Here is a 10082-nt window from a genome sequence, read left to right on the forward strand (position 1 = left end):
TGAGATGAAGGAGGACTTTGTGGATTGGTGTCAGACATAGGGGTTAATGTTGGATTTGTGGGCTGCTTGGGCATCACTGGGTTAGAATGTTTTCTTGATGTGCACTTGACAGTTATATAATACTTTCTCTTATGCATGAGTTTCTGTGGATTTGTTTCATTAAAGTACCCAGACTAACACTCCAACTCTATATGGGAAGGAAAGAGACACCCAGAAAGCAATCATTACTGAAGAAGAATAGAGTAGGAGGGCTCTCACTTCCCAAACTCAAAGCCTACTGCACACTCATGCTAGTCATAACAGGCTGACACTGGTACAAAAAGAGAAGCGTTGAACATTGAAAGAGAATAGAAAACCCCAAAGTATATACATCCACTTACCAGCAACTACTTTTTAACAAAGGCCTAAAATATATTCAATGAGGAATCTCTCATCTTTTCAACAGATGGTACTAGTAAAACTGAATTTCCATGAGCAGAAAAATGAAACAGGGCCCACATATCTCACCATATTAAAAAATGAACTCACGGTAGATTAGAGGCCTAAATGACAAGCCTAGCATAATGAAGAGCATCAATGAATGAATAAGGATAAGCTTGGCGGCGAAGATGGGGCCTGAACACTGAATCAGAAGGAGCCTTGGTGGCACAGCTACAGAGGCCTTAGAGGAGGTAGGCAGAGCAGGCCCCACAGCCTGGCCAGGGTGAAAGATCAGATGTAACACCCACACAGGGAGGTAGGAGACTTGGCCACATGGATTGTCTGAAGCTATCTGGGGGTACCACAGGAAGAGGGAGAGTCTGAGAGATGCCAGGCAGAGCTGGCTCCAGTGGTCAGGGCCCAGCCAACCTGAGGCCAGGTCTGGTAGGTGAAGCCACAACCAAGCAGGTAAAATTGGAGATGCCCCAGACTGGGGCCCATCCTGGGGCCCGCCAGGGAGGAAGCCATGACACAGAGGTGTCAGGAGGGGGCAAGGCCTGCTCCTCGGGGTGTGGGGCAGGTGTGCTCTTCGGGAATGGGCACTTGGTTCCTGGGGCACAGAAGTTCAGGTGTGCGAGTCTGTTCATGGAGGCACTCCTCTCGTCTCACAGCCACTGTCACCGCCCTGTCGGTCTTCCCAGCTGACCCAGCCAGGTCTATTCCTGCAAAGTCATGGACACACAAAGCAAGACCACGGTGACCAAGAATATTGGTAAGACAGAGGCAGGCTTGCGAGCATGAGTCTCCCAACACCCTCTCCCCCCCCCCTCCACTTAACAAATCCACAGCAGACAGCTTTAGCGTCACCCTGGGGACCTAGGTGCAGGGCAAGTGGTGGCCTCTACCTACCCCACCCACCTACAGGGCTCTGACTGTGCCTTCCTGGTGTCCCACTGCTAGATATTAGGATGGGCACAAGCTCAACCCCTATAGCCCTTCCTCTAGACCAAGAGTCAGTGAATCTTAGAACTACTTACAGCAACAGGGAAGAACCTGGCTTTGCGAATCAGGACACCTGTTTCCATTCCACCGAGTGAACCTCACCCCTGTCTGTCTGTTCTCTGTCCAGTACCCAGAAGCACCAACTGTGGAGAACCAGGAGAATGTCAGAAATGCCCCCCATCCACAGGTAAAATGAGCCACAGCCTAGCAACGAAAAGCCAGATCCAGTAGACAAGCCCAGTCCACTCCTCAAGCCCTGGCGCCCGGTCACTCACCTCAATTCTCCCCACCAGGTGAGGTCCCAGGAGAACCCTCCATCTTCATATTCCAACCCAAGGCCAAGGACACCCTCATGATCTCCTGAAACCCCGAGGTGACGTGTCTGGTAGTGGATGTGGGCCAGGATGACCCCAATGTCCAGTTCAGCTGGTTCATGGATGGCAAGGAGGTACACACAGCCAAGACGGGGCCAAAGGAGGAGCAGTACAACAGCACCATCCGCATGGTCAGTGTGCTCCCCATCCTGCATCAAGACTGGCTCAAGGGCAAGGAGTTCAAGTGCAAGGTCAACAACGGGGCCCTGCCGGCACCCATTGTCAAGAGCATCTCCAAGGCCAAAGGTGAAGTTTCATGAGAGTAGAGGGGGCGGGCAGCTACTCCCTCCCCCCTGAGAATAATGTCTTGCTACTTTCATCCCCACAGGGCAACCCCAAGAACCCCAAGTGTATGCCTTGGCCCCACACCGAGATGAGCTGACCAAGAACAAGGTCAGCCTCACCTGCCTGGTGAAGGGATTCTACCCCTCCGACATCGATGTGGAGTGGAAGAGCAATGAGCGGCCTGAGCCCGAGGCCAACTACGTGAACACGCCCCCCCAGGCCGAGGGCGATGGGACCTTCTTCTTGTACAGTAAGCTGACGGTGGACAGGAGCAACTGGGAACAAGGAACGACTTACCACTGTGTGGTGATGCATGAGGCCCTGCACAACCACTACACCCAGAAGGCGGTCGCTCGGTCCCCTGGTAAATGAGTGTGGGCGCGCTGCCTCCTCTGCTTTCTGGGGCCCCGGGTGCACATGGAACCTCCCTGTAAATGCCTACTTCCCGCAGCAGATTCACTCTGAAAATAAAGAACCCAGCTCAGTGCTGGGGTCCCGCGAGACTGGCATGGTTCTTTCTGAGGCCCACGGGAGCCCGGTTCTCCCAGTCTAAGGGTCAGGCGGGGCTGGGGACAGTGGTGCCAGTGCTGAGGGAGAGCACGGGGAGCCAGTGCAGGGACAGCTCCTTCAGCAGAAGGGCCCTCTCTGCATCCCACCTCCAACCAGCAACTCCTCTCACCTGAAGACAGTACCAGAGCACAGGGATGCTCCTGGCAGGCGGGCTCCCAGGGCTCCTGTCCACGGAGCCTGTGAGAGCTCCCCATGATGGCTCTGTGTCCATGTGGAAGCCCCTGCAGGTAGAGAAGGCGCTTTCATTTCCACTGGTCCCCATGAACAGAGCTCCCCACATAGCCACTTGGCAGCCGTGCACTGACCAGACAGAGATTCACTAGACCCTGAGTTCAGACCCATGGAACACAAGCCCTTCCCGCTAGAGATCCGTCTAGCATCCACGATCTCCACGATCCACACGACACACGCCTGCACCAGCACTGACACAGCCACAGTGCACGTGGCCACACGTACACATGCAAATGCACAGGCACATTTTATTATGAATGGGTATCTACACAGGAGCTCTCATGGACCCACTCACATTCATGTGCATAATAGCCCACATGCAGGCACGTGTACATACAAACGTACACCTCTACCCATGCACACACGTGCAAATGAGTACACACATGTCACATATGCACTCACCCACATTCAAGCCCACACATGGGAGGTGCAGGCACACATGCAGAAACATACTGGCATGCGGGCACTCAAGACCTGCAGGTCAACACTGAATAGTCACCTGCACACCCAGGCACACTTACACATACGTAGATACACAGGCACACAGCTACAGAGACACACAAGCACACATACATGTATGGAGGCACACATACACAATTATAGCTACAAGCGCATGGAATGACATGTACTCACCGAAGGACCCACTTACATGCATATGCACACTAGTGCCCTCATGAATGCTTGGGCACATATGAATTCAGACACATACACGCTCATACATACACACACATACAAACACGTGTGCATACACCCGGACACAAAAAACACACGAGTCCTCAAAAGAACTCGGGTTCACACACAGGCGTACCAGGGGCATGAGAACACACCTATGGGCCTCACACATGAATAAAGGCATAAAATCTCCCCCAGTGTCTTGGGGAACACAGTGCTGCGATCCAGAAATAGGCTCACCAGCCGCAGCCCACCACCTCCGATGTTGCCCTGCCCATTCCCACTCACGGGAACCTGATGAGCCCAAGGGAGCCTGGCCACCTGCAGAGCTGCCAAGCAACCCTCCACACCAGTCCTCTAAGCCTTCTCCAGCGGGCAGCTCAGCTGGGCTCCCCAGAGCCCCACACTCCCTGCCCTGATGGCCACAATCACCACCACCGGGCTGCACTCTCACATGCCTGTCCCTCATGGCCAGAATCACATGTCTTTCACCAGCCCTGACACCAAGGGCTCCCTACTCAGCACTGGGCTTCCTTGGGAAGGAGGACTCTCCGGCCCTTCTGGCCCCTGGGCCTTCACTCGAGGGTGGGCTAGGGGCTCGGTAGAGGAGGCAGCTTCAGCGTGCAGGAGGACTTTGAATGCCCCTGTCCACAGATGGCCCCTTTGAAGCCCTGACTGCCCTGTGCCTGTGGCATGCCAAGGGAGAGGTGATGTTGGGCGGGATTGAGTGCAGACATGGGTCCCAGTGGGCAGGGACCCAAGCTGTAGGCGAGGAACTACCCGTTTCCACAGTAGCCGAGTCTGAGGACAGAGCAAGTCCTTTCCAGAGAGCTCTAAGAACAACCAAAATTGGTTGACCTGGGGATTCCATTGGCCCTGACCTTCCCACAAGAGGATTAGAAGGCCACCCCCTTTTCGATGGGCCCCTATCACCAGGAAATGCCTGCACACCAGTCCACCTGGTACTGAGCTAGCCCGCATTCTCAGGGTCACATATGTTGACTGCTCTTCCCCTATCCAGAGCCTCATCCAGATGAAAGTTGTGCAGAGGCCCAGGACGGGGAGCTGGATGGGCTCTGGACCACCATCTCCATCTTCATCACCCTCTTCCTGCTCAGCATGTGTTACAGTGCCAGTGTCACGATCTTCAAGGTCGGCATCTCACCACCCTGCCCCTCAACAGCCCCCCAACCCACTTCCCTGCATTAGGGTTCTTCCACCCAGCAGCAGAGGCCCAATCAACAAGGTTGCCCACCTAAGAGGGGTGGGCAAAGCATGGGTCAGGTTGTGGATGCCCTGCTCATGACCATCCCCATGTCACCCACAGGTGAACTGGATCTTCTCTGTGGGGGAACTGAAATGCACCATCGTGCCCAATTACAGAAACATGATTGGCCAGGCAGTTTAGGGGCTGTTCTGAGAGGAACGCACCAGCAGCCTTGCCTCCCTATGACCCTGAGCAGCTTGGCCTCCATCCAAGCCCTGTGCTGACCTCGGACCCCACTGGCTCACCTTATTCCTATCAATGAACTGCAGGACATAACACAGAGCTCTAGATGGACAGGCTCCGTCCTTAAACACCATGTCCATTTGAACCAGGAGCACCACCGAGACACCACATTTGGAAGAGTGGGCTATGGTTTCTTGTGTCCACTTGGATCAAGTCAACAGGGTTTGGGCCCAGGGCAGAGATGCGGAGTCTCAGAGACCCTGGGCGGGTACTTCTTGGACCACGGCCAGGGAACCAGGAGCACAGAGTGTAGGTGCCTCACCATCGTGTCTGTGGTCCCAGCATGAAGCACTGGTGATGTTCATTGGGGCACAGAGGGTTGTCTCTGGCTGGTCAAAGTGGCTTCCCATGAGATTTCCGACTGCTGCGGTGCTCTCAGGTGTGGGGCTCAATCCCAGGGATAGGTGACCTAGTTTCCGTTGCTTGGCACAGCAGAGGCAGTAACAGCATCCTGGTCACCTGCCATCCCATAGTTTCATCCAGGGGGCCGACTAACGCTCCCTGGAGGAAATGGGAATGGCCTGGCACAGTTCACGGGCAGCAGTCTGTGGTGAAGGGGGAATCCATGCCAACCAGGAGGGACATCAGATTCCAGGGTCAAGTGGCTGAGAAGCCCCCTTTAGAGACACCTGGCTGCCCTGCTCCAAGTGACCAGGGCTTGTCCTGGGAGATGGCAGATTGGCTTCTAGAAAAGGAGGCCGTGGACAAAGAGCATGGGGCTGGAATATGATGGGACTCCAAGGGCTGTCCTTTGGTCAGCAGGCCTTGATAGAGAACTGGGGCAGATAGGTCTTGGGGCCATGCTTCTCTGGGTTACCTGTCTCCCATCTTGCCTTTGAGCAAATGCCTAGCCAAGTCATGCCTCAGGCCACCCACAAGGGCCAGCCGAGTCCTCCTGCTAGAAGAAAAGTGGCCCAGCTGGAAAGAAGCCATGCAGGGCGAGGACAAGTCCCTCTCCTACACTGCTCTATGGAATTCGGTTCCATTTTCTGCAGCCCCTTGTTTGCATTTCCTGGAAATATGTTGTCCTGGTGTTTGATTCCAATACAATGGCCTCAGCCAGTTGAGTATATCACGGAGATAGTCTTTCTACAGTGACACCCATTGAGTCTTTTGGGGCCAGACCCTTCCTTCTGACCACCCGGCCACAGGCCCAGTGCATGAGCCCTTACTCACATGCCTGCACTGGCTTCAGGCCCCCACGCCTCCTCTGCATTGGCAGACTTTCTTCCCCAGCTGATGAGTGACCATCAGGCATGCTCTCCATTTGGTCCAGGGCAGGTCCCAATGACAGTGCCTCCTTTGTCAGAGGGACTGTACTTTGCTCTGCCCAGTCGTTTGAGTGACCAGTTCTCCATCCATTCCAATGGGACCAGCTGGTGGAGTATTGCAGGCCAGGAGCAGTGACACAGGGTCTGAGTTGGGTGGTGTGAGGAAGATTAAGGAGCATGCTGGTGTCTGGGGAACAGAGCCCCTAGGAGCTGCATAGACTTGTCCCGTGCGTCCCTGAGGAACAAGTCACAAGCAGTACTGGAAGGGGCGGGGAGAGGGGGAGGTGTCAGAAATCGGAGGAATAACCAGCAAAGAGCCAGGAAAGAACGGGATCCAAAGTTTCTTGGAATCACATCCCAAACCAACATCCCAGGGGTCAAAGGCAGGGCTGGGAGTCAAATCACTTAACAACCTGTTTGCTGCCTCGTGGTCACTTTAAGTGTCTAAAAAAGGATATCAAGAAAGGCCATTTAGTATTTCAGAGTTGAGACTTAAATAAGCACAATAAAAGAGGCGAACAAAACCAGACAGTGCTATAAGAAATGATGGAATTGTAGGCATGTGGATGAAGTGCCTTAAAACTGTTTTAAAAAAACTAGTGTGCTATAAGAAACAGTTTTAAAATATTAATGAAAATGATTAAATAATACCTGACATAAAAACCAATAAAAGGTTATCTTACATATTTCCATATTGATTCTTGAATGACATTCTCCACTTTTATCGTAGCATGCTAACCTGTGTGATTAATCCTTAGCCATCTTTTCATTCTAGGACTAGGATCCCATTCCTTTAAAAGTTGGCCATAGATCACTGTCACTGTGTTTGATATATTAGAAATAGTTAGGCAACTTCCCTCGGAGCATCTTATGTTCATCCATGGAAAACCCCTTTCAGGTTCTGCTGAACTGACGGTGCTTGTTCTGACAAGAATTTTAGCTCTTTGAGCATGCTCAGGAATTGCATAATTCAGTCATAATATCTCATGGGAGTTTGGGACATAATCCAAAGCTGAAATCAATGACAGCTTTTTTTTTCTTTACATTTTATCCTTGTTTGCGAAAGTAAGAAACACAAGGGAATAAATATTCAGTCCTTTATCAAAAGTATAACCAGTTTATGAAACAAAAAGAGAATTATGACAAGCATATTTCCATCTAATTCTTTTTGAACTATGTACATGATGAGCATTAACTATGGGCCCTTAGAATGTTGTGTTGTGCAGATGAATGCTAAAAGGGAGTGAGGAACATAAATCGATGATTTCCACATTGGTCAGCTGGGCAGAAAACCTTGATTACAAGGGCCATTTTAACAACTGGTTTACCAAATTGAACAAAGAAGTCAGAATCAGTGCTGCCGAACTGGGGCGAAACTGCTGATTCTGACCATTGGTCCTAGGACGATGCAAGTCAATAGACAAAGGGAAGGGATGAGATATCCAGGTTGAGCTGAGATCCTCTGAGCAAGAGAAACCGGGAGGCATGGTCAGCAGAGGACAGGCCTGAAGTCCTGGATTATCCAGGTGGGGAGGCAGCACCTTGAAACCAACTAAGGCAGACGTCTTAATTAGCTGCTACCTATCTTACTTCCCTGGTGCTCTTAGGAGAAATACGGTGAATGGGAGACTAAGAACAGGGAGTCCTTGTCTCACAGTGGTCGAGGCTAAAAGTCTAAATCAGCCATGAGTTCTAAGGAGGCCCTGATTGTTGGTAACCAACAGAGATCCTTGGTGTCTGATTTCCCACAATGAGTGTTTTTGTGTGGATTGTTCTCATTTTATAAGAAGCCGTTCAACTATAATGAAGTTTTTATCATGCTGCTAATCAATCTTTTTTTTTTCTTTCACTAAGTTATTTCAGACCTCTGTGCCCCTAGCTGTGTACTGCGGGGTACCTGGATTTTATATTTCACCTTTCCAAGTTGTGCAGCATTCTTCACAGACCACATCAGAATTATTGCGTGGAATACCACTGAAAGGGCTGGACTTTAGGCACACCAGTTGGAGATTAGGGAAACCAAACTATTACATTTAAATTAAAGCCATAACACTGGGGTGAGAAGCAAGAGCGAGCTGCTCTCCAAATTCATGCATTTGGTTATCAGACACTTTGGATTTAGTTGCTGGCTTTGGAGGTTGCCCAATAATTGGCAACTTCAGATGATGGTGTACTTGCTATTTTCGTAGATTTCTTGTCTTTGGAGGCATTGTTACATTTGGCCCTCATGTCCAAAGTCTTACGGTCCATTCTCACAAAACAAAACTCATGACTTTGTACATGCTGTATATAGAAAGAGATTTATATTAACATGGAAGAACACACCAGCCTGTGTGACCATGAGCTATCGAAGGGATCAGGTATCAAGCATCAAGGAACAAAAAATTATATAACTGTAAATGTGGGGGAGTGCAGGGTGGAGACTCAAAGCCCATCGGTAGCCAACCAGACACCCCCTTACTGAAGGGTTGTGTGGAGGAGATGAGCCAGTCAGGGTGCAGGGTAGCAATGATGACACATACAACTTTCCTCTAGTTCTTAAATGCTTCTTCCCCCCACTATCATGATCCCAATTTTGCCTTACAAATCTGGCTAGACCAGAGTCTGTACATTGGTACAGATAGCAACTGGAAACACAGGGAGTTCAGAACAGATGACTCCTTCAGGACCAGTGGTAAGAGTGGCAATGCCTGGAGGTTAGAGGGAATGTGGGGTAGAAAGGGGGAACTGATTACAAGAATCTACGTATAGCCTCCCCTCTGGGGGATGGATCACAGAGAAGAGGGCAGGGGGAGACATTGGACAGTGTAAGATATCACAAAATAATAATTTATGAATTATGAAAGGTTTATGAGGTGGGGTGAGTAGGAAGGGAGGGGGGAAATGAGCAGTCGATATTAATGGCTCAAGTAGAAGGCAAATGTTTTGAGAATGATGATGGCAACAAATGTACATAAGCACTTGACACAATGGATGTATATATGGATAGTGATAAGAACTGTATGAGTCCCCAATAAAATGATTTTTTTTAAAAGAAATGGCTTCTAGGTTGCATAAATAGGCAAATTCAATCTTATGCAACTCAGGCTTCTCCTGACTGGTGGAGGCTGGTGAATGGGAAACAGGATGAGGAAGCAGAGATAGCAAGGGTCACAGGCTGGTGGATACAGAGGACCAAAGTTGGCCAAATGAATCCACTATCAGATGCCCAATGCCAATTCCTGGGATTGACAGGATATCAAGTAACCAGATATAAATTCATCTCTGGCACAGAAGATGAAGAGCCAGAGGCAATCAGACTCGGGTTGTTCTCTCTCTCTCTCTCTCTCTCTCTCTCTCTCTCTCTCTCTCTCTCTCTCTCTCTCTCTCTCTCTTATACAAAAGGGCTTATGGCACCACGGGACTGTACCAGTGTGCTACGCAATTGAGAATCTGAGCACCATCCCTTACCCTTACTCAGCATTGTCCAGTTCACATAATCTCTAACCATCGCAGAGCACTGCTTGTCAAATTGGCGCCTCTATGTAACTCTTTAACTATACATACGTACCAAAGACAGTAATAAAGTACATGCACCTAACACGATACAACTCACATGCAAACAGACTAACCTTGCTGGCACCTTATATTTTATAAATGAACTAAACAACACTAGTAGGTGCATGACTATGAAGAATAGTTGAATTTCCTGAAAGACAGATCAAATCCAATCACAGACAGCAGTGTACATCAAGGAAGGTCGTGAAA

General features: G+C 50.2%; 1 pseudogene; it reads left to right on the forward strand.

Annotated features, from left to right (window-relative positions):
• The first annotated feature begins 1152 nt into the window (after positions 1-1152).
• LOC142430577 (immunoglobulin heavy constant gamma 1-like) lies at positions 1153-4962 on the forward strand (annotated as a pseudogene).
• The last annotated feature ends 5120 nt before the right edge of the window (positions 4963-10082 follow it).

Source organism: Tenrec ecaudatus, chromosome 17, assembly GCF_050624435.1.
Source record: "Tenrec ecaudatus isolate mTenEca1 chromosome 17, mTenEca1.hap1, whole genome shotgun sequence".
Lineage (NCBI taxonomy): Eukaryota > Metazoa > Chordata > Mammalia > Afrosoricida > Tenrecidae > Tenrec > Tenrec ecaudatus.